We start from the raw sequence: 26,997 nt of genomic DNA, 5'->3' as shown, positions 1-26,997 counted from the left end.
TAAAACTATATACATACATATAACTTTTACATATACAAAGAAAACAAAAAAATGCATTGAAATTTCTACTGATGATAGTTTAACGTAGATATCCCACTAAGTGCGTAGTACGCGTTCCGTACCGTGGAATATTAGCTCTTACCTCTCTCCAAACGCGTTCAATATGTTGAGTGTGAGCTCCTAAAAAATGAAAAAGTTGTCTTAATATTTCTATATAATATTCCTTAATTTTTTTTCTTAAATATATTATAGTTGCATGAATAAAAAATGTATAAGATTTTATATGTTTAAAATATCTGTACTTACCAGTACATGGGTCGACGAAATTTAGAGAATGATTAACTGTTAAATGTTGGAAGCCTTCATTGTTTAAACAATTGTAAGACTTCCAACAATCTGACATTATCGTCGTCCCAGGTAGGATCCACTCTTTAATAATATTTAATAATGTTCCTTCAGTGCGATCCGGAACTGGTACAAGAAATATATTTCCTGAATTTCGCGTTCGTATCCATCGAAGATCCACTTTCCTTCGATTATTCGGCCACAGTTGTATTTCCTTTTACCGATTTTTACTTCGTCGATTTCCACAATTATATTTGGACCTCCAAGTTTTGGGAAATTTTTTTCCCCCCAATATATGCAAACCTATATAATTTTAACATCATAAATTTACTAAATATATTTGACATATTTATATTTAATGTATTAAATATATTAAATATATTATATATATTATATATACCAGGTGTCCCATTTTAAAGGACCCACTCAAATATCTCATTGTCAGAAACACTGCGTTAAATCGAAAAATGTTTCCTACAAAGTTGTAGGGTTTCGAGGGGGACATAACATAGTAATATTCATTTGACCTTGGGCGACGTCTCCAAGATTAGTGAAGGTTAACCTTAAGTGAAGGTGAGAATGAATTTTGAAGAAAATTAAAAAATGCTTCAGATAAAAGTTGTTCAAATTAATTAGTAGAAAAAGATGTTATAATAAAAAATATGGGTTTCCATTTAAAAAATTTATTCTCACCTTCACTTGACCTTGGAGACGCCGCCCAAGGTCATATGAATATTACTATGTTATGTCCCCCTCGAAACCCTACAACTTTTGTAGGAAACATTTTTTGATTTAACGCAGTGTTTCTGAGATATTTGAGTGGGTCCTTTAAAATGGGACACCCGGTATATATTATATATATACAGGGTGTCCCATAATTCGCGAACCACCCGTCAGTTGCAGGTAGAGTAGGTTAAACTGAGTAAAAAAGTCCTCTACCATTTTGCGATTTTCTCAATAATTAATGAGAAATAAATTAAAGAAAATCAGCCAATTCGAGCGATGATAAGCGTGCAGCGAGAAGAGACAGCCCACTCGGGGGTCCAGAGTTAGCGCTACTCGTATGTAGTTACTGTCTTTTGTAAAGCGCTCCACCCCGCTTCATCGCGCGCTTAGCAACCGTGTAACATTATACTGTTTTTTTTCGCCGCATGCTTAGTAACGATATGAAACTGGGCTGTCTTTTCTCGCCGTCGTCACGCGATTTGGCTGATCTTCTTTAATTTATTTCTCATTAATTATTGCGAAAATCGCAAAATGGTAGAGGACTTTTCTATTCAGTTCAACATGCTCTACCTGCAACTGACGGGTGGTTCGCGAATTATGGGACACCCTGTATATATATATATATATACATATATATGTTGTGACGTGACGTTTTTAACGCCCGTCACAGGGCCGGCACGGCCCGGCCGAGGAAGGGTCGAGAGAGAGGGCGAATTTTGGGTCGGCGAGCGACGAACTTTTCTTCGTCGACTCGCCTTTAGTTAATTAAGTCCAATAGATTTACCGAGTGGAAGTGAGTGGTCAAAGAAGGCTCGGATGTATCGAAGGGAGCAGCCATCGTGGGATGGCGGAAATTGGCAGCAAGAATGGACGACCTGGGTGGAAGCGGTGCGCTCGGGGACGCCGAATAACAAGGAAAAGTAAGGTATTTAGTGTCTATAAATAGAATAAATACGTAAGGACCCGTTACTGCCGGATACGTTTTACAGCCTCGGATAGCGGACGGAATTAAGCGGAGGAGCCCATCAAAAGGTACCAACATCCCGAGACAGGGATGGCTGCTCCAGTGGGGCCGCCGGCACCGTTCCGAGGAAAGCGGAACCGTCGGAGACTGATCACCTCTCGGCGGGTTTCCCCGCAAGTCAACAGCCAGTGGAGAAGGAGAGGAACAATTATTCGGAACGTGCAGCGAGCAGCCACATTATCCGCACCAACATTCCGAAAAATACCGAGAGCCATTTCGAAAATACCGGGGCAACGAGGTTCACAAGGATCGACTATCGTCGACAGAGGATCCAGGATCGATTATAGGCGGCGCGCACAGCGCCACCGACGCAGGCTACCGGCGTGCCGTGAGCCCAGAGTCGTACACTGTTCGACGAGACTGCGGCGTGCGAACCACGTGCGACACCGACGGACGACAAATTATTGTAAGGCCACCACTTCAAAGTCTCGGTAAGAGCGAACTCGGCGGGGACTCGCGTCTCTAGTAACACGGTTAGAATTGTTATTGATGTCAATGTTAACTACTTTCGTTACCGAGCACTCGGGAGTGTACGAAACGCGAGGCCCGTACCGAGATTCGCCATTAACGTAAGAACTGCGCAGCCTCTCTCTCTCCGTGGAGAGCCGTACCGAGTCGACAGTCCAGAATTTTGTGTATAAATGTTAGTTCAATTATTTATCGAATTTCGTCTCTGATTGTCTTGTGTCGAGTATTTGAGTCTTATAATTTGGGAAATGTCTTTCTCCCCCGCCTCCTCGATTGAAATATAATCCGGGATATGTTCCCCTCGGTAGCGATAAATATCGAACAATAATTGTGTTGTAACACCTCGAGTGTCGAGGATCTACCGAGTCACGAGGCCGTAAATACGTATTGTGAAACTGCAATCAATTTACTAATATGAAATATATTTATATAACTTTTATTTAAATATGTCAGTGTGTCGATTTAATGACTCTCCTTCTCTCCGAAGCCCCGAGTACGATTCCCCGCATTAAGAATCCCGCCCCTCTGCCAATTAAGAAACTGAGTTACCGAGCTTAAGCCGTCACTATCGTAGAATCAATTATCGCGTTATTTTGAGTGGTGCGGCCTGACCGTACCTGGCGCCCAAGCAATCTGTCGAATTTTTGTGTGTAGAGATACCGAGAAAAGTGACGAAGTTGCGCGGCACTGGAAGGAAAAGTCCGTTGCAAATTTGGCGCCCAACGTGGGGCCCGAGAGGGATAATTATTTTTTTTTTCTCTTTCTCCTCGATTAATTGAGAAATTTGAGACTCGGTTTAAGCGACGGAGATAAGGAGAGGAGTCAGGAGAGAGATAGGAGATTTCTTTGTGTTGGCTATCGCCATCGCACAGCCGTTCCATATTCCCCGAACATTTTTCGTTGCCTTATTGTTTCCACATAATTTTTTTTTTCCCTCTGTTATTTATGTGTATTTTTTTTTTTTCGTCTGTATTTAGTTAATTAATATATTTTGAGCTGGGAAAAGGATTTCCCTGTGAAACGGTTCTTGCCGAGACGAATAAACCCCGAATTTAGAGTGCCATCGCGTATACATTGTTTCTCCCTCGAGGCGGAGAACCGCTGCGCGGGCTCGAGCACGCATTCCTTTGAAGCTCGCGCGCGGCACGGTAAACACCGCGTATCGGTTACCGACCATAATATTGTGTGTCCTTATATGTCTCTTTGAGACTCGGTGTGTAATGAAGAGGATTCGAGTAAAGTCATTACGATTGTATAGTATTGGGAAAATAATTTTCGGCGGGAATGTTCGCCTAACGGGGACAGGGTAATTAAGGGATATATATATACTTTTTTTTTCTTTCCCTCTCGCTTCAGTTCTATTTTCTGTTTGGAATAACGCTGCATCTTTTCATTCAATAATTTTTTTTTTTCTCTGTTATATGAATCTTATCTTTAGTAATAGAATATTTAGAATAACGAAGTGGGATCGAAGGATTCTTTCGGGTGATATATTTTCTTTTCTCCTGATATATTTTTTTTTTTTTTCCCCTTTCGGAGTGTCCCCGCGCGTATCGTTTCGTGAACCTTCCGACTTTATCGGATACATTGGAATGGTTAGGCATAATATTTTCTTTTAGATATTATATGTGTGAGTTATCGAGAGTCCTTGAATGAATCACCAAGGATACTCCCGTAATATTAAGACGCTCGAGACAAAGGAGTTGTCTCTCTATATTTTGAAACGGAACGATTGAGATCGCGGTTACGGAATTTGATGTGTATTGGGTCGCGTTGGATTGGGAGGTCGAAGAATAGGGAGGTAATATTTATGTGAGAATCAGAACTCGACGATCTCGCGGGGCGGAAGAATATTTAGAGTGTACTGGTTCTTATCGCTCGGTGGCGTCCGCGCGGGGTTTATTAACGAGAGATACGCGTTGAATATCGACAATATTTCTTTCTTTCGCGATATTTCGCAATAATGACCACTAAAGAGAGCCTGGGATGGATATGCGCTCTCAAGGTAGACGAACTGAAGAGGGAGCTCGCGGGAAGGGGATTATCAGTAAAAGGGATTCTCCCCACCCTCCGGAGTAGACTGCTTAGATTCGAGGCCGCGAACTTAGCCGGGAAGGAACACGTATCTACCCCCGAGATATCCGATAATTCCTCCGATGACGAACAGAAAGAGGAAGAGGGGGCGATCGGGGGGGAGCCTAGGCAGATACCGAGACGACCCCTGACCCGAGTGGAGGTCCCGACACCTCCAGAGTTGCGAAGGGCCCTTAACCCACGACTACTTCGCGGTAGGGCAAATACGGCAATGGACGCGTATAATATTATGAGGAAGTGGAACCTCAATTTCTCCGGGGCCCGGGATGGGGAAGCGGAAGCTTTCCTAATTAAAATAGAGCAGGGTCGTCAATTAATTCCTTTAGACGATGAAGAAATTTTTAAGTGTCTGCCATTCTTTCTATCGGGCACCGCGGCCCACTGGTTCCGATTGAATCGACATCTTTGGCATACTTGGGGAGCCTTCGAGGCCGCATGGCGTTCGCGTTTCGGTTGTCCAAATTTTCAGTTCATGTTAAGGGATGAAATCATGCGCCGGAAACAGGGGGAAGATGAGCCGGTGGCGGATTATATAACCTGTATGCAGGCTTTATTCGAACGCCTAGACCCCACATGGAATCTAGGCGAGCAACTAAACTACGCCCACCGAAATATGCTACCGAGATTGCGCGTCGCGGTACGCCGTACCGAGATTTACGACTTTCGCTCGTTGGAAACGTTGGCCTCTCAGGTAGAAGAATGCTACGATCTAGACAAGCTACCAGTCGCGACGCGTTCTATTTTCCCGGAGCTTGCCTATCGCGCAACCCCGCGATCCTCGAAAAATTCTAAGACGATTACCGCGTCAGGAATATCCGTACCGAAACATCAAGGAAAGAAGGGCGGGGCTACCGAGACGGGAGGGAGGCCCTCCGCGAACGTAATATCAGACGCCAATTCCGAGCCGAGACCCTCAACTTCCGCCGCGGATAATAATCGGTTAGCCGAATTAAAATGCTGGAACTGTGAGGGGAAGGGACACCGATCGCGAGACTGTAGGCAGGCGCGAAATCTCCACTGCTATCGGTGTGGAAAGAAACAACACACGCTGCGTACCTGTCCTCAATGTTCGGGAAACGGAAGCGGGAGTCGGTAGAACGGGTCCTAACGACTCCGGTGGAGAAGACCCGCGAAAATGTAAATTCAGCAAGCATTCAGTCGTACGTTACGTTAGACGATACCGAGTTTCCGCCATTGCAATATTTTAATATACAAATACGAGGAAACCCGTTGACCGCCCTGGTAGATTCCGGTTCTAGTAGAACACTCTTCGGGAGTAAAGGCATTCAATTGATTAGATCTCTCAAAATGCCCGTGTCGCGATACCAAGACGGAAAAATAAGGACAGCAAACGGTCAGATAGCGCGAATCGGCGAAATTTGCGAAGTACCCCTCCGGTTAGGCGACGTCGAGCATAAACTTATGGTAGGGTTGCTACCGGATCTGGCAGTTTCCTGTATTGTCGGGATGGATTTTTTGTGCAAATTCGGCATAGGGTTAGATTTGGCAAGATCCGAGTGGTTCTTTTCGCGGCAACCTACCGTCCGCCATCAGTTCGATTCTACCGAGGGAACCAATTATACGTGCAGCGGACTACCCGAACTCACCATCACCCAACGAGAAAAGTTAGACGAATTTTTAAAAGAGACTGTTCCGATACCGAGCGAAACTCCCGGGGTAACGTCACTTACAGAACACTGTATCGACACCGGATCTAATAGACCGGTCAAACAACGTTGCTATGTAGTTTCGCCGCGAATACAGGAGGCCATCCGCGAAGAAGTAGATAAGATGTTACGCGCGGGTATAATCGAGCCTTCGTTCAGTGAATGGTCAAACCCGGTGGTGATGGTGAAGAAGTCTAACGGGAAGTACCGATTCTGTCTAGATTTTAGAAAGGTAAACGAGATCTCGAAAAAAGACGCCTACCCTCTGCCTAACATGAATAGTATTTTGGACAAACTACGGGCGGCCCGTTACATTTCGACTCTCGATCTCAGTCAGGCCTACTTTCAGATCCCTTTAGCGAAAGGAAGTAGGGAAGTCACCGCGTTCAGCGTCCCGGGTAAGGGGCTGTATCAATTCAAACGGATGCCGTACGGGCTCACCGGAGCCCCGGCCACGTTTCAGAGATTGTTAGATAAATTAATCGGTCCGGAGATGGAACCATTCGCGTTCGCGTATTTGGATGATATAGTTATCGCGACTCCTACTTTTGAAGAACATTTAGTTTGGTTGAAGCGAGTCTTGACAAAAATAACAGCCGCGGGTTTGACCATCAATCCGGAGAAGTGTGAGTTCTGCAAGTCCCAAGTAAGGTACCTTGGTTTTATCGTTCAAAGGGAGGGACTCACAGTGGATCCGGAAAAGACGCAACCCGTTTTAGAGTTCCCGATACCGAGAAACATCCGACAACTCAGACGTTTCCTAGGAATGGCCTCTTGGTACCGCAGATTCATACCCCAGTTAGCCACGATTACGGAACCTTTGACCCGCCTACTTAAGAAAAATAAGCGATGGGAGTGGGGGATAGAGCAGTCTAACGCGGTGCAATCTATTAAAGAACACCTCACAACGGCCCCGGTTTTGGCATGCCCGGATTTCGAAAAACCTTTCGTGTTACAAACAGACGCCAGCTCGGTAGGAGTAGGAGCTGTTTTGACGCAATCTTTTGGGGAGGGGGAGAGAGTGATCGCTTTCGCGAGTCGAGCCCTCGCGGACCCCGAGAAAAAGTACTCTGTTACCGAGCAGGAGTGTCTAGCCGTGGTGTGGTCCATTAAGAAATTTAGACCGTATCTAGAGGGCTACCGGTTCACAGTCATAACCGACCACAGTAGTTTGAGATGGCTCCATAATTTAAAAAACCCCACGGGCAGGCTAGCGAGGTGGGCCCTCGAGTTACTAGAATACGACTACGAGATCGTACATAGGAAAGGCGCACTACACCATGTGCCTGACGCCTTATCGCGAAGCCACGAGGGGGAAGTTAATGTCGCTTTGATCGCGCCGGCCGAAATCGTCGATATCCCGGATACCGAGAGTAAAGAGAAATGGTACAAGCGACGGTACGTACAGGTAGTACAAGAGCCGGAGCGATACAATCAGTGGAGAGTCCTAGACGAGCGATTATATTTCCTAAGATCGAAACCGGTTATTTCAGAGATAGTGGAGGATTTGGATAGGTGGAAGCTGGTATTACCTTGCGAATTGAGGGGGGAAGCGTTACACGAAGCGCACGATGTTCCCCAATCCGGACACCTCGGTATCGATAAAACTTATCAGCGTCTGGCAGTATCGTACTATTGGCCGCAAATGTTTCGAGACGTAGTCAAATACGTAAAGAGATGCGATACGTGCCAGAGGACTAAGGTCGAGCAAGCCAACCCTGCGGGACTTATGGGTAGGCGGATCCCGGAAGCGCCGTGGACGATAGTCGCAGCGGATATTATGGGACCGTTACCCCGGAGTAAATCGGGATTTCAGTATCTCTTGGTGATTCAAGATCTATTCACCAAGTGGATAGAATGTAAGACGCTTAGATCGGCGAACGGATCGAAAATAAGGGAGGTTCTCGAAGATCTAGTAATTTCGCGATGGGGGACGCCAAAATTTCTATTAACGGATAACGGTACCGAGTTTGTGAATAGAATAATAAAGGATTTCGCCGACAATCATAAGATAACTCACACGACAGTTCCCCCGTATCACCCTCAAGCGAACCCAGTAGAGAGAGTGAATCGAATTTTAAAAACTATGATCGTCGCGTTTATCGAAAGAGACCATAGAGAATGGGATAAACATATTGCTGATTTTAGATTTGCCTATAACACAGCCGTGCATTCCTCGATAGGAACATCGCCGGCCTTTTTGAATCTGGGGCGGGAATTAGTACCGAGGGCAAGGTTGCGAGACCGAGGTAACAGTATGACTCAGGTCGAAGCAGCAGACCCCGCGGCTTGGGCCGATAGAATGAACCGCCTCCAAGCGATACAGGAATGGGTTACCGAGAATTTAGAGGGGGCACACCAAAGGCAAGCGTCGTATTATAATCTGCGGCGCCGGCCCCGCGTTTTCCGTACGGGGGAGCTCGTACTGAAAAAACAGCACGTTCTGTCTTCCGCCGCGCATAACTTCGCGGCGAAACTGGCACCTAAATTCGAGGGTCCCTTCCGGATCGGCAGGAAACTATCCTCCGTAGTCTACGAGTTGACTCGCCTAGACGGGTCGATCGTAGGCAAAATCCATATTCAAGATCTTAAACCATATCACACCCCTGACCCCAACTAGCTTTTCTCGAAATGGATCCCGCCCGGGTCGTGTGGCAGCGCTTTTTGGGGAGGTACGACCACCTCGTGGCGTACATCGCGGAGAACTGCCCCGAGTTCTGGAGCGACGTAGCGGACGTCGGAGAGACGATCCGGGATCTGCGGGTGACTACGCGAGGGGCAGTAGTGCGGACGTTCCCATCCACCAGGGAAACGGGCACGCAAACCGCCCGATCAGGGCCGGAAATCCGCGGCCGCCCGGAGAGTCGCAGCGTGGGGCTGCAGATCCCCGTGATGCCGTGGACCAGGGAGAGGGCAGTCCAAACGGACTGGCCCTCCCTAAGGGATCGAGCCACTCAGGCGGGTCCCCCGGGGTCCACAGAGCGGGCCACGCAGACGGATCCGACTAGACCGGCCACCATACCGAGGGAGCGAGACAGAGGGGTCCGTGTGCCGATTACCGAGGAGCTACCGCGCGGCTGCTGGAACTGTGGCGGCCGCCACCGAATGGCAGCCTGTCCACAGCCGCGACGGGCTGATTTTTGCTACGGGTGCGGGCGCGTCGGGGAGACGGTGCGCTCCTGCCCACGGTGCGGCCCCTCGTATGAGCCGGACGCTCCATCGCAGGACGACCGAGGCCCGCGGAAGACCCAAGCCGAGGAACGAAATGGCCGTCGACGAGAGTCGCGTCCCACCCCCTACCCCTCCTGGTGCTAGAAGGAGCGGCCCACTCGCGAGAGTTTTTTTTTTTTTTGTTTTGTTTGCTTTTTGCGTGTTTGTTTTGTTTTTTTTTGTTTCGTATCCACCCCCGCTAGTCTAAGCCGTTGTTTTTTTTTTTTTTTTTTGTCTTTTATCGCTCGGCTGTGATCACCTAAGGGTACTGATAGGTTTTTTTTTTGTTTTTTTTCTTTCTCCTTGTATATAAGTCTCCTACCTTTTTTTTATTTTTATATGTATCATTTGTACAAGATAAGCGGAGACGCAATAAATAGAGATTATGCCGATGTTGTGTTTAACCCTAGACCCTCCTGACTCGTTTGAATAAGAATGGTCGTGCTCTAGAATTTCTGTATAGTAAGTGTAGGGACTTAGACGGTACAGGGAGCTCCCGGAGAGAAGTGGGGAGAGCGCTTAGTTCAGATGACGTTTTGGACGTCCTGGTGAAATTGGTGTTTTGGCTTCGGATTGGTGGTCATCGACGTGCGTCGGTGTCCAAGACCGCCTCGGTCCTCCCCGGGAGGGGGGGAGTTGTGACGTGACGTTTTTAACGCCCGTCACAGGGCCGGCACGGCCCGGCCGAGGAAGGGTCGAGAGAGAGGGCGAATTTTGGGTCGGCGAGCGACGAACTTTTCTTCGTCGACTCGCCTTTAGTTAATTAAGTCCAATAGATTTACCGAGTGGAAGTGAGTGGTCAAAGAAGGCTCGGATGTATCGAAGGGAGCAGCCATCGTGGGATGGCGGAAATTGGCAGCAAGAATGGACGACCTGGGTGGAAGCGGTGCGCTCGGGGACGCCGAATAACAAGGAAAAGTAAGGTATTTAGTGTCTATAAATAGAATAAATACGTAAGGACCCGTTACTGCCGGATACGTTTTACAGCCTCGGATAGCGGACGGAATTAAGCGGAGGAGCCCATCAAAAGGTACCAACATCCCGAGACAGGGATGGCTGCTCCAGTGGGGCCGCCGGCACCGTTCCGAGGAAAGCGGAACCGTCGGAGACTGATCACCTCTCGGCGGGTTTCCCCGCAAGTCAACAGCCAGTGGAGAAGGAGAGGAACAATTATTCGGAACGTGCAGCGAGCAGCCACATTATCCGCACCAACATTCCGAAAAATACCGAGAGCCATTTCGAAAATACCGGGGCAACGAGGTTCACAAGGATCGACTATCGTCGACAGAGGATCCAGGATCGATTATAGGCGGCGCGCACAGCGCCACCGACGCAGGCTACCGGCGTGCCGTGAGCCCAGAGTCGTACACTGTTCGACGAGACTGCGGCGTGCGAACCACGTGCGACACCGACGGACGACAAATTATTGTAAGGCCACCACTTCAAAGTCTCGGTAAGAGCGAACTCGGCGGGGACTCGCGTCTCTAGTAACACGGTTAGAATTGTTATTGATGTCAATGTTAACTACTTTCGTTACCGAGCACTCGGGAGTGTACGAAACGCGAGGCCCGTACCGAGATTCGCCATTAACGTAAGAACTGCGCAGCCTCTCTCTCTCCGTGGAGAGCCGTACCGAGTCGACAGTCCAGAATTTTGTGTATAAATGTTAGTTCAATTATTTATCGAATTTCGTCTCTGATTGTCTTGTGTCGAGTATTTGAGTCTTATAATTTGGGAAATGTCTTTCTCCCCCGCCTCCTCGATTGAAATATAATCCGGGATATGTTCCCCTCGGTAGCGATAAATATCGAACAATAATTGTGTTGTAACACCTCGAGTGTCGAGGATCTACCGAGTCACGAGGCCGTAAATACGTATTGTGAAACTGCAATCAATTTACTAATATGAAATATATTTATATAACTTTTATTTAAATATGTCAGTGTGTCGATTTAATGACTCTCCTTCTCTCCGAAGCCCCGAGTACGATTCCCCGCATTAAGAATCCCGCCCCTCTGCCAATTAAGAAACTGAGTTACCGAGCTTAAGCCGTCACTATCGTAGAATCAATTATCGCGTTATTTTGAGTGGTGCGGCCTGACCGTACCTGGCGCCCAAGCAATCTGTCGAATTTTTGTGTGTAGAGATACCGAGAAAAGTGACGAAGTTGCGCGGCACTGGAAGGAAAAGTCCGTTGCAATGTATATATATACTTACTTCTCGGCAAAAGGAATTCCAATCAACAATCGAATGATCCGAAAGTTGCAGCTCTGTGCATAAAAATTGATGTCTCGGAGGCCGTAACTAAAATTAGGGCGTAAAATTTGCATTAAATTACTATAAACTAATCAAAAAATTTCTTTCAAGACTTAAATTGTAGCTTTATATGTTTAGTTTCATTAGCAATCTGGCTTTTTTGAAAATTCAAATTGGTAGACTTAATATGGCAGTGAAAGTTACGAAAAATTAAAACACAATTTCTTATTTTTTAAATAAAAAATTATAAATGTGTTGTTAAAAAAATTATTTTGACCTTAAATCGTAGCTATTTATATCTACTTTTATAAGCAGTCAGACTTTTTTGAAAATTTAAAATGGAAGACCCAATATGGCGGCGAAAGTTACAAAAAACTAAAAAATAATTTTAATTCTTTGAATAAAAAGTTATAAACTTGTTATTAAAAAAATTTTTTTAGTTTTAAATCGTAGCTATATATGTCTACTTATATAAGCAGTTAAACTTTTTTGAAAATTGGCGACTAGAATCCATAAAATCGGCGAAAAATTTAATTTTATTAAGACCGATACATTTTATAAAAGTATAAATATATTTATTATCAATTAAATTAGTCGTTTAATTATTAGTAATTAAATTTTTATCAATTATATTAATAATTTAATTAATTTAATGTTATTAAGGGGATGCTGATCCTTACCGACAGAACAATATTTTTCTGCACCCTTTTCTTTTTATTGGTTAAATAGAATAATAAATACTTTTCTATGATTGAAGTACATATAGAAACAAAGCCGGAACCTCTCGACTTTATGTTAAAAACAAAAATAAATAAATAAATAAATAAATTTTTTTGTCACAATCCCAAAATATATCAGAAAAATTCTGTTAACAAACATAGATAAAAAATAGGATTTATTGCATTAACAAAATTTTATCACATTGCACGTAGGTATAATACGAAATATCGAGTCGTAAGTAAGTTCAAATGTATCAAGTAATCTCATATATTTTTATCTCATTTATATAATCAAGAGAAAAAATGTATAGAAGAAAAATATATGCGATATTGTGTTTAAGCTAAATTAATTATTAAATAAGTACTAAATATTAAATAATTGTGCCCTGTGCACAAGTATTTAATTCCAACGAAAAATTAAATTTCGTTGGAATCAACGCACCGAAATCCGCGTACGGCTCCTATATAGCCTATTTAATTCTCAATTTATATTTAATATAGAGGAGCCTTTAAATTCTTAATGTTAAATAATTTTTATTATATTAAATATTTAGTTCACAACGATTACAGTCACATTTTCATGATGCTGCGAGAAATTATTGAAAGACTATCAAAATTTTGTTAACAGTTTTCATCAATCCAGCGCTCGTAAATCGATTAGTGTTACATCATGCGGAGTCTATAATACTTTTGCGTAATATTCAAATGTTAATAATATCAGAATAAGTCACAAATATACATACCGGTTACCCTCGCTATTTAAATCGACGATCGTTAAATTCGATCGGATTTGCCTCACAATCAGTTCTATTTATACTGACAGGCTGGATAGAAGTGTATAATAGTCATACATGTAATAGAACAGTAAGCGACATTTGCGATAGCAAAATATGTCAAATGTTGTTTTAGACTTCAGACAATCAATTGTTTATGAAGTTACGAGTGCGTAAGCTCACACGTATTTTTATCATCTTTGAATTATTTTAAATTAGTCTTAAAGCTTAAAACGTGCGAAAAAAACTATTGCACAACACAACTGCAAAGTTTATCGTTGCGTTAATTATCGAATAGTATTTATCGATGTACTTATATACAGCGTGAATTTTTTTACGCATTAAAAACTTATATCTCGGAAACAAAGCATTTTAGAGAAAAATGTTTTATACAAAAGTTTTTTGACTCGAAGGGAGATATGAAAAGGTGCCATTGTTTTGTGTGTACCCTTGGATAGTCGTTTGAAGGTCACGTAAAGGTCATCTTTAATTTCTTAAATGGAAACCCTCATTTTCCATTACATATTCTTGTAACTTATTTCGAGAACTTTTCAAAACACTATATTTTTATTCAGTGTTTTTCAAATTATGATGCTTGAAGTTTACAGTATTTTTTGACACAAAATACAAAATATCTTGTAAAATATTCAGTTTTCGGTAATCTTAGATTAATACTTTTATGCACGGAATAAGACCAATCAATTGATGTTGACAAAGAACACATAGTTGCTTTCAGGGCCGGCAACTTAATTCCGAGTGTGGAGTTCTGCTATCGGTTAGGTTAGATGGGAGGGGGGGGAGGGGGTAGCAAAAAAAAAAAACTGTAACAAATTTTAACAAAATGGAGCCTTTCGTCTTTAATTTTTTATCTACCTCTACCATATAATGTTACAGTTCATGGCGGTAGCTCTCGTCGCAATTCATTAATAATTTTGGAACAAATTGGTCAAATTCCGAGTGTGGAATTTCCACACTCAGATTAATCCGAGTGTGGAAGAATCCCACACTCCATATATAAGTTGCCGGCCATGTTTTAAGAAAAAGTACGCAGCTACATGTTGCAATCACATACTTTTTCTTTAAACAATTATCTGTTTTCTTTGCACCAATTGATTGCTCTCATTATTCCGTACATAAAAGTAGTAAGGTAAGATTATCGAAAACTGAAGATTTTACAAGATATTTTTACATTTTATGTCAAAAAATTGTTAACTTCAAACCTTATAACTCAAAAAGTACTTAAGAGAAAAATACTTTTATTATTGTATTTTGAAAAACTCTCGAAGTAAGCTACAAGAATATGCATTGAAAAATGGGGGTTTCCATTTAAGAAATTGAAGGTTATTTTATGTGATTTTCAAACGACTTTCCAAGGTCAAATTAATGACACCCTCTTACTAATGACACCTGTCTCCTTCAAAGTAAAAAACTTTTGTATAAAACATTTTTCTCTGAAATGCTTTGTTTCCGAGATATAAGTTTGTAACGCGTTAAAAAATTCACCCTATTTATGTAATACGTTTTCCTTTTTTAAATTAATATATAGCAAAATCTGAATATAAAATAACGCTTGATGCCATTGATATTTTGGTACATATATGTGTGTTAAATTAATTTTATTGAATCGCGAAATAAGTTTCAGCATTTTTTTTATACAGAAGACACAATAAAAAATTCGATTGCGAAATGTTATATCTTATATCAGAGATTACATGTTATCATGTAATCAAATGCAAATTGATTCAATTAGCTTTTAATTGTATACCGAGAATTGGTAGATCTTATATAAAGTTTAAAATTTTAAATTAAACGATAGATAAAAATCGAATAGCATAATATATAATTTTTTAAATAAAGTTAGATTCAAAAGAATGAATTACTATGTAATATATTATATTACATTGTTGTGACCACTAATCAGATCTTAGACTCTTTGACCTTTGACTCATAATATACAGTATAAATTTTACATAAAAGATACATATATTCTTAAGACATTCGTGACTACACTTTACATATTCTACCGGAATAACGACCTTGCCGTAAAATTCTTTTCAACGAGCCGCTATTTATCACATCGTTACCGAATCCGCATTCCTTTGACGCTCGCGAGAAACTCGCACTAATCGACGACTCGGATGCAATATTGACATTTCTCTATTTTTTAATCACGCACGTCGTCCTTGAGTCTTACGAACTAATTATCTTTGGGTCACTTTTGGTAGCGGGATCGGAGATAAAATCTTTCGGCTATCGTCCGGTCGAATCATTGAAATATCACCGATAATTTTGTTCTTCTCATGCTTTAATCTCTCGCTTTCTCTCTCTTTTTTTCTTTTTCTTTCTCTTTATGTCCTTTTCTGTCTTTTCCTCTGATTTTTTATCTCCCTCCACTTTTCCTTTCCAACACCCCTTTTCAAATCTCACCTGTGCATATGCGTGGAAGAAATAGAATTACAGCATCCTCCCTCGTACATACATCTCATGCTGGTAATAATGCTGGACCGCACGTTTTGTCCTCCCAGTTAATCAAATAAATCCTATAAATGCTCTTGGTTGCGCGCAGACGAAGAAGTCATCTTTTGCGACGCTCTCTTGAGTGAAGCATGTGTTTGTTTTAAAATGTTTAAAAAAATTTTTTTTCTCGATAATTGACACAGCGATAAAATCATGGTAAGTACATTACGAATCGTGTATGTATATAAAAGTGACATGAGAGAAAATAAATAATGATGAGGATGAGCGGTGAACTCGAAAGTTGTGAGTCTTTTTTTCGTCAAAAAGTAACATAAGTAAACTTGTGAATAATCATTCACTCGTGATCTGAGGTTGAGAAATTAAACTTTGTACAAATCTTCATTGATTTTTTTACGTCGATGTTCTGAAGTTTTTATAGATTTTTGTTTTATTATATTTTTATGTTTCTTATGCAAAAGATATATAACGCTGCAATTGGTGATAAATAAAAATCTGAAAATTAAAATTAAAAAAGAGTAGAAGAGATGATAACTTTATTGCAAAAAATGATGAAAACTATCGATTTTTATAACAAAAATATATCGCAATTATACAAGTTTAGGGATAAATTATATAATAATAATAAAATAATTTTTTGATGTGTATTTATCAGATATATATTATTTACACATTAGTTTTTTTTTATAAAGTTTGTAGATTTTTGTTTAAATATATAGTAAAGATTAAATATAAATTTTCTTCAATATACATATTAACTACAAATTTTAAATTACACATTTAAAAATTTTTTTAACATAAAATAAAATTCTATTATACTATATATCTTTGCTTGTTGAAATTTAATTCAAAATTTGTCTCAGAAATACTATCCTTAAAAACTCGTTTAATATTTATAAGAAAAAATTTTATAAAATTTTTATAAAAACTACCGCTCATTGCGTAAATTTTTCAGACATGCATTTTAGGATCGTTTTAGCGATTTCGTTGTGCCGCGATAACGCAAAGAACTCGCAGTAGAAAGTATGGAGCGCAGCGGATGCAATGGTGGCAGTGCATTGGCGATAATTTACTTCGTATACACTCTCGCAACAATGTCGAGCGAATGTTATCCTTAGAGCATATAGACATGGAAGGAAAATAGTATATATTTTCCGGGAAATAAAAGTGTCCCCAAGATTGTGCGAGAGAGAAAGGTATAGTAATTCCTATTCGTTCTCTATACGCGTGCGCTAAATTGGCAGACATGAATGACAGCTCCAAATTTCTTTTAAAATAGGTAACAACTGCATAGCAATAACAGTTGCTTGGAAACAACATTTGCACACAGAAGACTAATAGGAACTTATACCTTTCTCTCTCGCACAGATGTTGTGGACACTTTCAGACCAGTATTCTCCCTCCATACACAGATGTCTATACTAAACCTAGATCGCTAACTCTGTCAAAAAAGCTGAGACCAGCCGGATTTCCGATTTCGGCTATAAACCTTACACAGCTTTTCATACGTCAAAACCCGAAGTTAGCGATCTAGGTTTAGTATAGACATCTGTGCCTCCATATCTATATGCTCTAAGGTGTTATCACGCCTTTTATTTTCATTTCTTGAAGTTTGCACTTTCTTTTTTGCAAAATACTGTTTTTACTCCCGACTGTTGCCAACCATAAGTTGGCGAAAACGAGGAAATATGCGTTTCATTGAATCCGGATCGGTCGTGACCTTAATCCTCGATAAATACCGCATAATTTTATATCATCTTTTGAACATAAGTTTTTTATTCGTAATCAAGTAAAGTTTTTTATTTTGTTAATAAAAAGTGAAAAATTAATATTATTTTGGGTAAATATTGACAAAAGGGGACCCAGCCCCAATCACCTTGACCTTGACATATGTTGTCAAGGTCATAGGCCTGAGTAACCTCCAACAAATTTTAGCCGTCGCTCCTTCTTAAGAAGAAAGTTATTAATAAAAAATTATTTGTAAAAATTAAAATTTGTACGTAGTCTAACAGTGAAAAACTTGATGACAGAGTTCATAGAAATAGCTCTACCTATACTATATACCTATATACATATACCTAAATAAACATTCAATTTTTTATATAGAGTGTTCAAAAATAACATATTAATATGATGAATTAATTATTTATTGAATACATTTTGCTCATTATTTCAAAAAAAGCATCAATACGTTTATCTAAAAAAGTTTACTAAACACACACACACACACGGGGGGATGCAAGGGGGGCCTTCGGCCCCCCTCCCGCACCCGCCCCGCCGGTAGGCAGGGTGGACCTCGCTTTACAACTTACAGGATGTGTCCATTATGATTGAACTGTTCACAATGCATCCCCTACCGGCCGCGAGGGTGCGGCAGGGGGGGGGCAAAGGCCCCCTTGCACTCACCCCCCCGCGCGCGCGCGCGCGCGCGTGTGTGTGTGTGTGCATATATGTTTCTGATATTTTATATTTTCTTTGCAATTTTTTTTATTAATAACTTTGTATTAAACAACAAGCGACGGCTAAAATTTGTTGGAGGTTACTCAGTCCTATGACCTTGACAACATATGTCAAGGTCAAGGTGATTGGGGCTGGGTCCCCTTTTGTCAATTTACCTTATTTTGTCTATACGATCTCTCATTGGCTGCCGAGTGAAACTAATTGTAAGAATAAGCAAAATGATTCATCAATAAGATTTGTGTGAGCATCCGTATAGAGAATCTTAGGGCCAATTTCACTAACGTCGTAATATTTTCAACACTAAGGGCCAATTTCACCAACATTGGTTAACTTTAACCTCCGGTTAAACTATATCTTTGTCTCTTTTCAGATACGTTCATAAAAAAGAGCTTAATTACTTACAGTAACTTACAGTTGGACTTAAGACCATATGGTCGGCTTAGACATAACTTGTGTCATCACAGTGTGTCATATGTGTTATTTGTTATGTTATTTAGTGTTGAAAATGTTATTAGATATTTAATTAAGAGTTAAAGTATTCAATAAATATATGGATACATTCTAATTGTAAGAAGATATCAATATTCAAGTAAGTCATTTTCTTATTTTTTATTTATATTATTTTTTTCTGTCACATAAATTTTTATCATTTTATATATATAATTATATAAAGATAATTATATATAATTATATAAAGATAATTATATATTATTATATAAAGATAATTATATATTATTATATATTAAATCTATATTTATATATAATTATACATATATGTTAATAATCTTTCTGCATTGCTATAATTATGGCAGAACTACGTTCAGGCAGCATAATTATAGCTACGCAGAACTTTCTTAAGGCAGCATAATTATGGCTACGTAGAAAAAAGATTATTAACATATATAATTATATATAAATATATATTATATATAATAATATACATATAATTATCTTTATATAATTATATGCAAATATATACAGGGTGTCCCATGACTCGAGGTCCATACATTAAGGGCGTGTTATTGAAGTCATTTAGAATTTAGAGTTAAAATTGTCTAATAAAAATATGTCCCAAAATGCTTCCTAACAGAACTACAACCAGTAAAAGTAAATGTAAATATTTAAAAAAAGAAAGAAAAAAGATATTTAATTTAACTTGTTTATTTAATAAATTATTAAAAGTTATATAAAAGTATTACAAATTCTGTTCAAAATTATCTCCTGCAGATGCAGAGATCCTACAGATCTTACCTTAATACTTTCATGCACGGAATAATGAGACCAATCAATTGATGTAAAGAAAACAGATAATTGTTTTAAAAAAATTTTTGTAATTTGCAACATGCAGCTGCGTACTTTTTCTTAAAAGCAACTATGTGTTTTCTTTACACTAATTGATTGGTCTCATTATTCCGTGTATAAAAGTATTAAAGTAAGATTACCGAAAACTGAATATTTTACAAGATATTTTACATTTTAACAAGATACGTTTGATTTTTGACTATTTTATCCTTATTATTTTTTATGCAGAAAATGTTATAAGGAATCTATTTACATAAAATATTTAGGGTAATTTCATTTTAAAAAATCAAGTTGACCTTAAAATAACCTTGAAAACCGTCTCCTACAAACATTTCTATAACATCAATTTATCACCCCCTTGAAATACTGCAACTTTTATTTGAAACATTTTTTTCTAGAAACTATTTTTGGAGATAAAAATTTGTAACGCTTTATTTTGAATACCCGGTATATATAATGTTTTTTTTAATTTTAACAGGCAAATATCTTGAAAAGAGGAAGTTTTTTTAGAAAATGTTTCAGATAAAAGTTTTATGACCGAGGGGGACATAAAATGGTACTATCTGTTTGACCTTGGATAGTCATTCGAAGGTCACATAAAGGTTATCTTCAATTTCTGAAATGGAACTCCCTATTTTTCATTTACATATTCTTGTAGCTTATCTCGAAAGTTTTCCAAAACACTATAATAAAATGTTCTTCCGTTAAGTATTTTTTTAGTTATAGGCTTGAAAGATACAATATTTTGACATAAAATACAAAATATCTTATAAATTATTCAGTTTTCGGTAATCTTACCTTAATACTTTTATGCATAGAAAATCGAGATCAATCAATTAATATAAAGAAAGCACATAGTAGTTTTTAAGAAAAAGTACACAGCTGTATGTTGCAAATTACAAACTTTTTTTTAAAAACAATTATTTGTTTTCTTTACACCAATTGATTGGTCTCATTATTCCGTTTAAATATAATTTGTTTAAATATATATTATTCCGTTTAAATAAATTTGTTTAAATATATACATTTCTATAATTATTAACTTTAAGTATAAGTAAATGCTAGTTTATACTGATGTTATAACATTAAGCGTAAAATCTAGCATTTACTCGACATTTAAAGTTAAGAGACAAGTATGATACCTTAGAGCTAATTTCATCAACTTTATATAATTCTTTTGACTAAAACTTAATTACGAGATAGATAGTGAATCGTGCGTCGCATAGTGGTAAATGAAGGAACTAATGATTACTGAATATTATTTTTTATAATATTTTTGGAATGTTGCTGTAATATTTTTCATAAAATATTACAGTTATACGTTCCTATAATGTCCCTACCCCTACAGTATTACAATGCAACTTACAAGATTGTAACATTACTGCACTGTAATTGCAATGTACTGTTCTGTGCGAGTAAGATTTCTATCGTATTCTAATGATTAAATCTGCTTTCAACAGAAAATGAAAGAAAACGATAGAAAACAATAACATTTTTTGCAAATCGTATCGGTTCCTATTGTTTTCTATCGATTTTTTTATCAGGAATATGTTTTTTGTTGTAACTTTACAATAAAATACATTTTCAATCGTTTATAATTGATGCAAATTAAAAATTATAGGTTTTTTTCGTAATTGTACGTTAAAAAACTTAAAACTTTCTAAATATACAATTGATTACTAATAGATTTTCAATCATTTCTTATCGATGAATTCCAATAAAACGATAAAAAACAATATATCACAATAAGAATTTTATCGTATTCTAACGACTCAATCCGTTTTTAACAAAGAATGAAAAAAAACGATAAGAAACAATATTTTTTTCGAAATTTAAAAAGTAAAACAATATAGAATACGATAGGAAACAATAAGATTTTTTATAGATCGTATCGGTTCTTATTGTTTTCTATCGAATTTTTTTATCAGGGCACCCTGTATATATAAATATATACAGGATGCTAAGAAGAATGAAAATCTAAGAAAAGATCTAATACTATTTTTTAATGCGATGAATAATTTCGCCGCAATTAATTATTGTAATCAGTCAATCAGGAGCTACGAGAGAAAGCCAGGGGCGGAGCGCGCGAAGTGAAAAAGGCTACGGCGGCTACCGCGCTTATGCTCTCGTACCGAGCGGAGAGAAAGTGCTTGCAATTTGTTTATTTATTTTATTTATTTTATATACTCAACTTGATTTTAATATGAGTAACAAAATAATTTACAGGAACAATCATCACGTAAAACATTTGCGTGATTCTGTATCATGATACAGACTTCGTTAATTTAATAAAAGAATTTATTTTTAATTAGAGAGTTTATGCGATAAGCAAAAAAAAACGAAGTTACTAATAATAATCAATTATCTCGCTGCGGCTGCATTTTATTTTAAGTTAAAAAATTGTTAAGTTTGATAAGACCGGATGTCGCACTCGAGCAAAACACAAAAAGTGCTAAATCTATTTATAAAACACGTAACTATTTACAAAACATTTTTCTCGTTAGGGTCGAATTTCGGTCGAAATTTTGAAAAATAAAACCTAAGGTACATTTTATGAGGCAGACACACTCAAGCGAAATGCGTAGAAGGCTTTTCTTTAAATTCGATTGTCGCATGGCACTTTGACTTAATGGTTTTTAAAATGAATACCTGGCAGTAGTATATTTTTCTTGTAAAAGAGCAATCATACATGTCTAAATTCTAATAAAATTTACATTTAATACTATAACGCGCACAATGAGCTTCATAACAAAATAAATGTTATAATTGCAACCAAAATAAGAGGAATCAAAATCAATTTGATAATTTTTGCAATTGATTTTTTAGGTAAAATTTGCTTACCTAACGATTCAATGGTCTTGCAAAATAATTATTCTAATTAATAATTATCTTGTTTATTAAAAATTAATTATTTTGCTTATTAAAAAGAAATTATTTCATTAAATTAACGAAGTCTGTATCGTGATACAGAATCACGCAAATGTTTTACGTGATGATTGTTCCTGTAAATTATTTTGTTACTCATATCAAAAACAAGTTGAGTAAAATAAATAAACAAATTGCAAGCACTTCCTCTCCGTTCGGTACGAGAGCATAACCGCGGTAGGCGCCTTTCTCACTTCGCGCGCTCCGCCCCTGGCTTTCTTTTGTAGCTCCGCGCTGATTGACTGATTACAATAATTAATTGTGGCAAAATTATTCATTGCATCGAAAAATAGTATTAGACATTTTTTCTTAGATTTTATTCTCTATTGAATGGCGCTGAGCATATGCGACACTTTTTTAACACCCTATATATAATCTGTATATAATTGTGTGTGTGTAAGTACATATATATACACTCGTCAACAAAATTAACGCATATGTATTTTAAGTCAAAATTTCGCATAATTTCAAATAAGCATAACTCCGCTAAAAATGATAATTTCAAATAAGCATAACTCCGCTAAAAATGATCGTATTTGAAAAATTTTTGTTTTACTGTTAAGCTTGAAGTCTCTACTTTAAAAACCATTCGTCAGATTTTTAATTTATCCTGCCCCCCGTACGCTACTGCTTCAAAAGTAAGGACGTGTCTTGTCTCTAAAAAATTGCGTACTTTGACGCACTCCACGGGGTGGAATAAATTTTTTTCGCAAATCTTATCATAACTATCGTAAAATCTGGACTTTTTACTACAAATTTAAAAAAAAAGCAAAGTTTGTACAATTTTTTTTCGCGGAGTTATTACATATGAAAGTTACCCATACATTTTTTCCATGAAGGCAGTGTATTCCACTCCCTCTGCGAAGGACTCCACTATCCCCCGGGAAATTAGACGCTTTAGTCGATAAGTGCTGTTATAAATTTATTTTTTCATTTCCCGAAGTTGGGAGCACACGCACTTTATTCTTTACATCAAAAACAACTTATTTGTAAAATTTCAGGTCGATCGGAAGCAGGGGTCATTCGGAAGTACACCCAAAATAAAATTTATTTTCATTTTCCTGAAAAGTGTTCAGGCAAATGCTATTTGCCTGGGAAAATAGCATTTAAACACAAATAAACGGGCGAAAGTCATTTGACTAGGCAGATAGCATCTGTCTAGTCAAAAGCTATTTTCCTAAAATAACCATTTGCCTACGACATATATACACATAATAAATGGCAAATTTTCGAACGTTAATTAAAAACGAAAAAAAAGGTTCTTTGTATTCCACGCGAACCTTTCATGATCATTGCCGAATAGTACACGATATATACGAGGGTAAGTCAAAAAGTAAAGGGACAAATAAAAAAAGCACATTTATTTTAACCTATATGGAAAATTTATATATCATTTTTCGACATAATCCCCACCAACATCGATACACTTGATCCACTGCTTAACAAACTTCTGTATTCCATCCTGGAAGAAAGATTTGGGTTGGGTGCGTAGCCAGTTATGCACTACTGCAATGACCTCTTCAACCAAAGAAAATTTTTTTTTCTCGTAGTATTTCTTTTTTTTCTTTTTTCTTTTCATCTTTTCGGTCCATTAAAAGAAGCACTACGAGGAAAACAATTTTCTTCGGATGAGGAGATCATTACAGTGGTGCATAACTGGCTACGCATCCAACCCAAATCTTTCTTCCAGGATAGAATACAGAAGCATGTTAAGCGGTGGATCAAGTGTATCGATGTTGGTGGGAATTATGTCGAAAAATGATATGTAAATTTTCTACATAGGTTAAAATAAATGTGCTTTTTTTATTTGTCCTTTTACATTTTGACTTACCCTCGTATATAAATTATATAGATAGTATAGATTGTATTAGATTGTATATCTCGCAGCCAACATACGTTATGTAAGACTATCATGATTGAGGCATGAGATTATCCCACGTAGATGATCTTTAATGTAATGTATTACGATTGTATACGCGAATAGCTCACGTATAGACGTGTCAAATTCGCAATTAAATAATATAAGCATTTTTTACTTGTGTCTTTTTATACACTCGGCCAAAAGAAAAACGATACACTTGAAAAGTAATAAAAAATTGTCAAAGTTCAAGAATTTATAACTCAGCTAATAATTATGTTATCGAGGTGTTTAAAAAACGAAAATGAAACTTGAAGTCTGTAGTTTGAGAAAATTTTAGTGCCGATTACGTGGAATGATCAGTTTTGCAATGACAAATGATAGAATGTGAACCTGCAAAATTGCTGAATAGAAGGTCCACTTTCCTGAAATGCACGGCGTGAATCAGTTGACGTAACTCAATAGGATAAAAAGCACGTGAAAATTTGAACTTTTCTCTTTAAAATGCGCTTTGGCGGAACTCGATACGATAATTTTTCGCTGAGTTATCGCAATTTGAAAAAAGTCGGTTTTTTAAGGACAAATTGTGATTTAAAATGTGTATCTGCTATCTTTATCAATTCGAATCGTTGCAATTCTATTCAAGAATGTTGCATTGAATGCGGTGGTGTCCCGAAGCGAGCAAATTGTGCCGGGTATCTCGCACAAACAAAATCCGAGTAGGATATTCGCGGGGTTTTCGCCGTAAGAGTTCGGCACTACTTTCTCGGAGATCGGAGGGGATCCATAAGGATTTCCCCGCGTAAAAAAAATAAAAGAGTAAAAATTTTTTCCTTGTAGTGCTTCTTTTAATAAACCGAAAAGATGAAAAGAAAAAAGAAAAGAAATACTACGAGAAAAAAAATTTTCTTTGGATGAGAAGGTCATTGCAGTGGTGCATAACTGGCTACGCATCCAACCCAAATCTTTCTTCCAGGATGAAATATAGAAGCTTATTAAGTAGTGGATCAAATGTATCGATGTTGGTGGGGATTATGTCGAAAAATGATATGTAAATTTTCCACATAGGTTAAAATAAATGTGTTTTTCTTTATTTGTCCCTTTACTTTTTTATTTATCTTCGTAGTATGTTTATCGTCGTTTAATTTTGCATTCGAATTATCTTTTAACGATTATTTTATCACAAAATGATAAAAAAAGTTCAGTTCATTATAACAAAAAAACATATTTGCCTTTATGTCATTAATATTAATATCGAAATAAAAAGTAATCAATGCATGACTATATGAGAGAACGTGCTGCTGCTGCGCATAGGCGGGCAAAGTGGGGAGAGCGTGGCGGCGCTACTCACAATCAGTACCGTATTAGTTCGCTCAGGCACATTCGGACCCCGGATTATTATCTCATTGTCAGCTTAGTAAATTGAGACATTTTTTAATAAACATTTTTATTAAACATAATAACATTTTTATTAAACATTTTAAAAATAATAAACATTTTAATAAGCATTTTTTAATTAATAAACATTTAAAATATACTAAACTAAACATTTAAAATAGAATAAATATTTTTAATAAAGAATTAAAGAATTAAAGAATTATAGAATTTCGACATTTAATTGAATAATGGATTAATCGCTATCATCAGAATCAGAAGTTGTTGTTTCGCCTATGTTAATTATTAATGGAGATATCTTGTCAATCATACTATCAGCTATATGGTCGATCTCCCATATCTTTTTCTCTTCATCTCTAACGTGTCTAATAAAATTTTTAATAGAATTAAAAATAGAATAAAATAGAATAAAATTAAAATAGAATTTAAAATAGAATAAATATTTTTAATAAATATAAGAAAAAAAATTTGAAGACGTGCCTAATAAAATTACTCCAATGCTCAGCTGTTACTCGCTCAATACCTTGTTCAAGTAATCATTTTACATCCTGAATTTTAAAAGTGTTATTATTACTTTTAACATATCCCTTAACCATTGACCAGACCATTTCAATCGGATTAAGTTCACAGTGATATGGAGGTAATCTGAGAATCGTTTTATTATCCTGTTTTGCTATTTCATCTATGACATATTTATCAAATTTATCTTTTTGTAGTGCAACAATCTGCAAGAGTTCGGCCTTTACCATAGTATTTTTTATTTTTTTTCCTTTACTTTGTAACCATTCTATTATTTCGGCTTTTCTCCAGGAAGTATTTGGCAGTTTTTCCAATTTCACAGAATGATACGGAGCGTTGTCTATGGCAATAACAGCATTGTCGTCTAGCGATGGTAAAATATTTTTAAACCATTCGAGAAATGAGTCGCCATTCATTTCATCGTGATAATCTCCCGATCTTTCTTCGATTCGAAACATAGAAGCCCGCCAGGAACGAAACCAGCAGCACTGTCAATATGCAGAACAATTAATCGTTTGCCTTTTCCTCTTGGATTAGCTGGCCCCGTAGTCAATCCTCGGAGAAATGCGTCTTTCTTGGATTTTATTGTTTCATCCATCCAAACTTTCTCTGAGATATGAAATGTTTAATTTTATTAATTTCCGATTGTAAATCACTGCAATCCGCGTTTCTAGAAAGGTATTGTTTTATGAGAAAATGTGTGCGTTTTCACGTATATACACACAGGTGAATGTATCAGATTTAAATATTTCAAAAAATGAGATATTAACTAAGGGCTTAC

The 26,997-nt window shown here is 37.7% G+C and overlaps 1 pseudogene; it reads right to left on the bottom strand.

Moving 5' to 3' along the window:
- Positions 1 to 79: 79 nt before the first annotated feature.
- Positions 80 to 26,632, bottom strand: LOC145934271 (uncharacterized; annotated as a pseudogene).
- Positions 26,633 to 26,997: the final 365 nt, after the last annotated feature.

This window comes from Prenolepis imparis, unplaced genomic scaffold, assembly GCF_030444845.1.
Source record: "Prenolepis imparis isolate NDT839.2.m4 unplaced genomic scaffold, iyPreImpa1.0 SCAF_3, whole genome shotgun sequence".
Lineage (NCBI taxonomy): Eukaryota > Metazoa > Arthropoda > Insecta > Hymenoptera > Formicidae > Prenolepis > Prenolepis imparis.
Note: the sequence above shows the minus strand (reverse complement) of the source record. Positions and strands in the feature narration are given on the sequence as shown.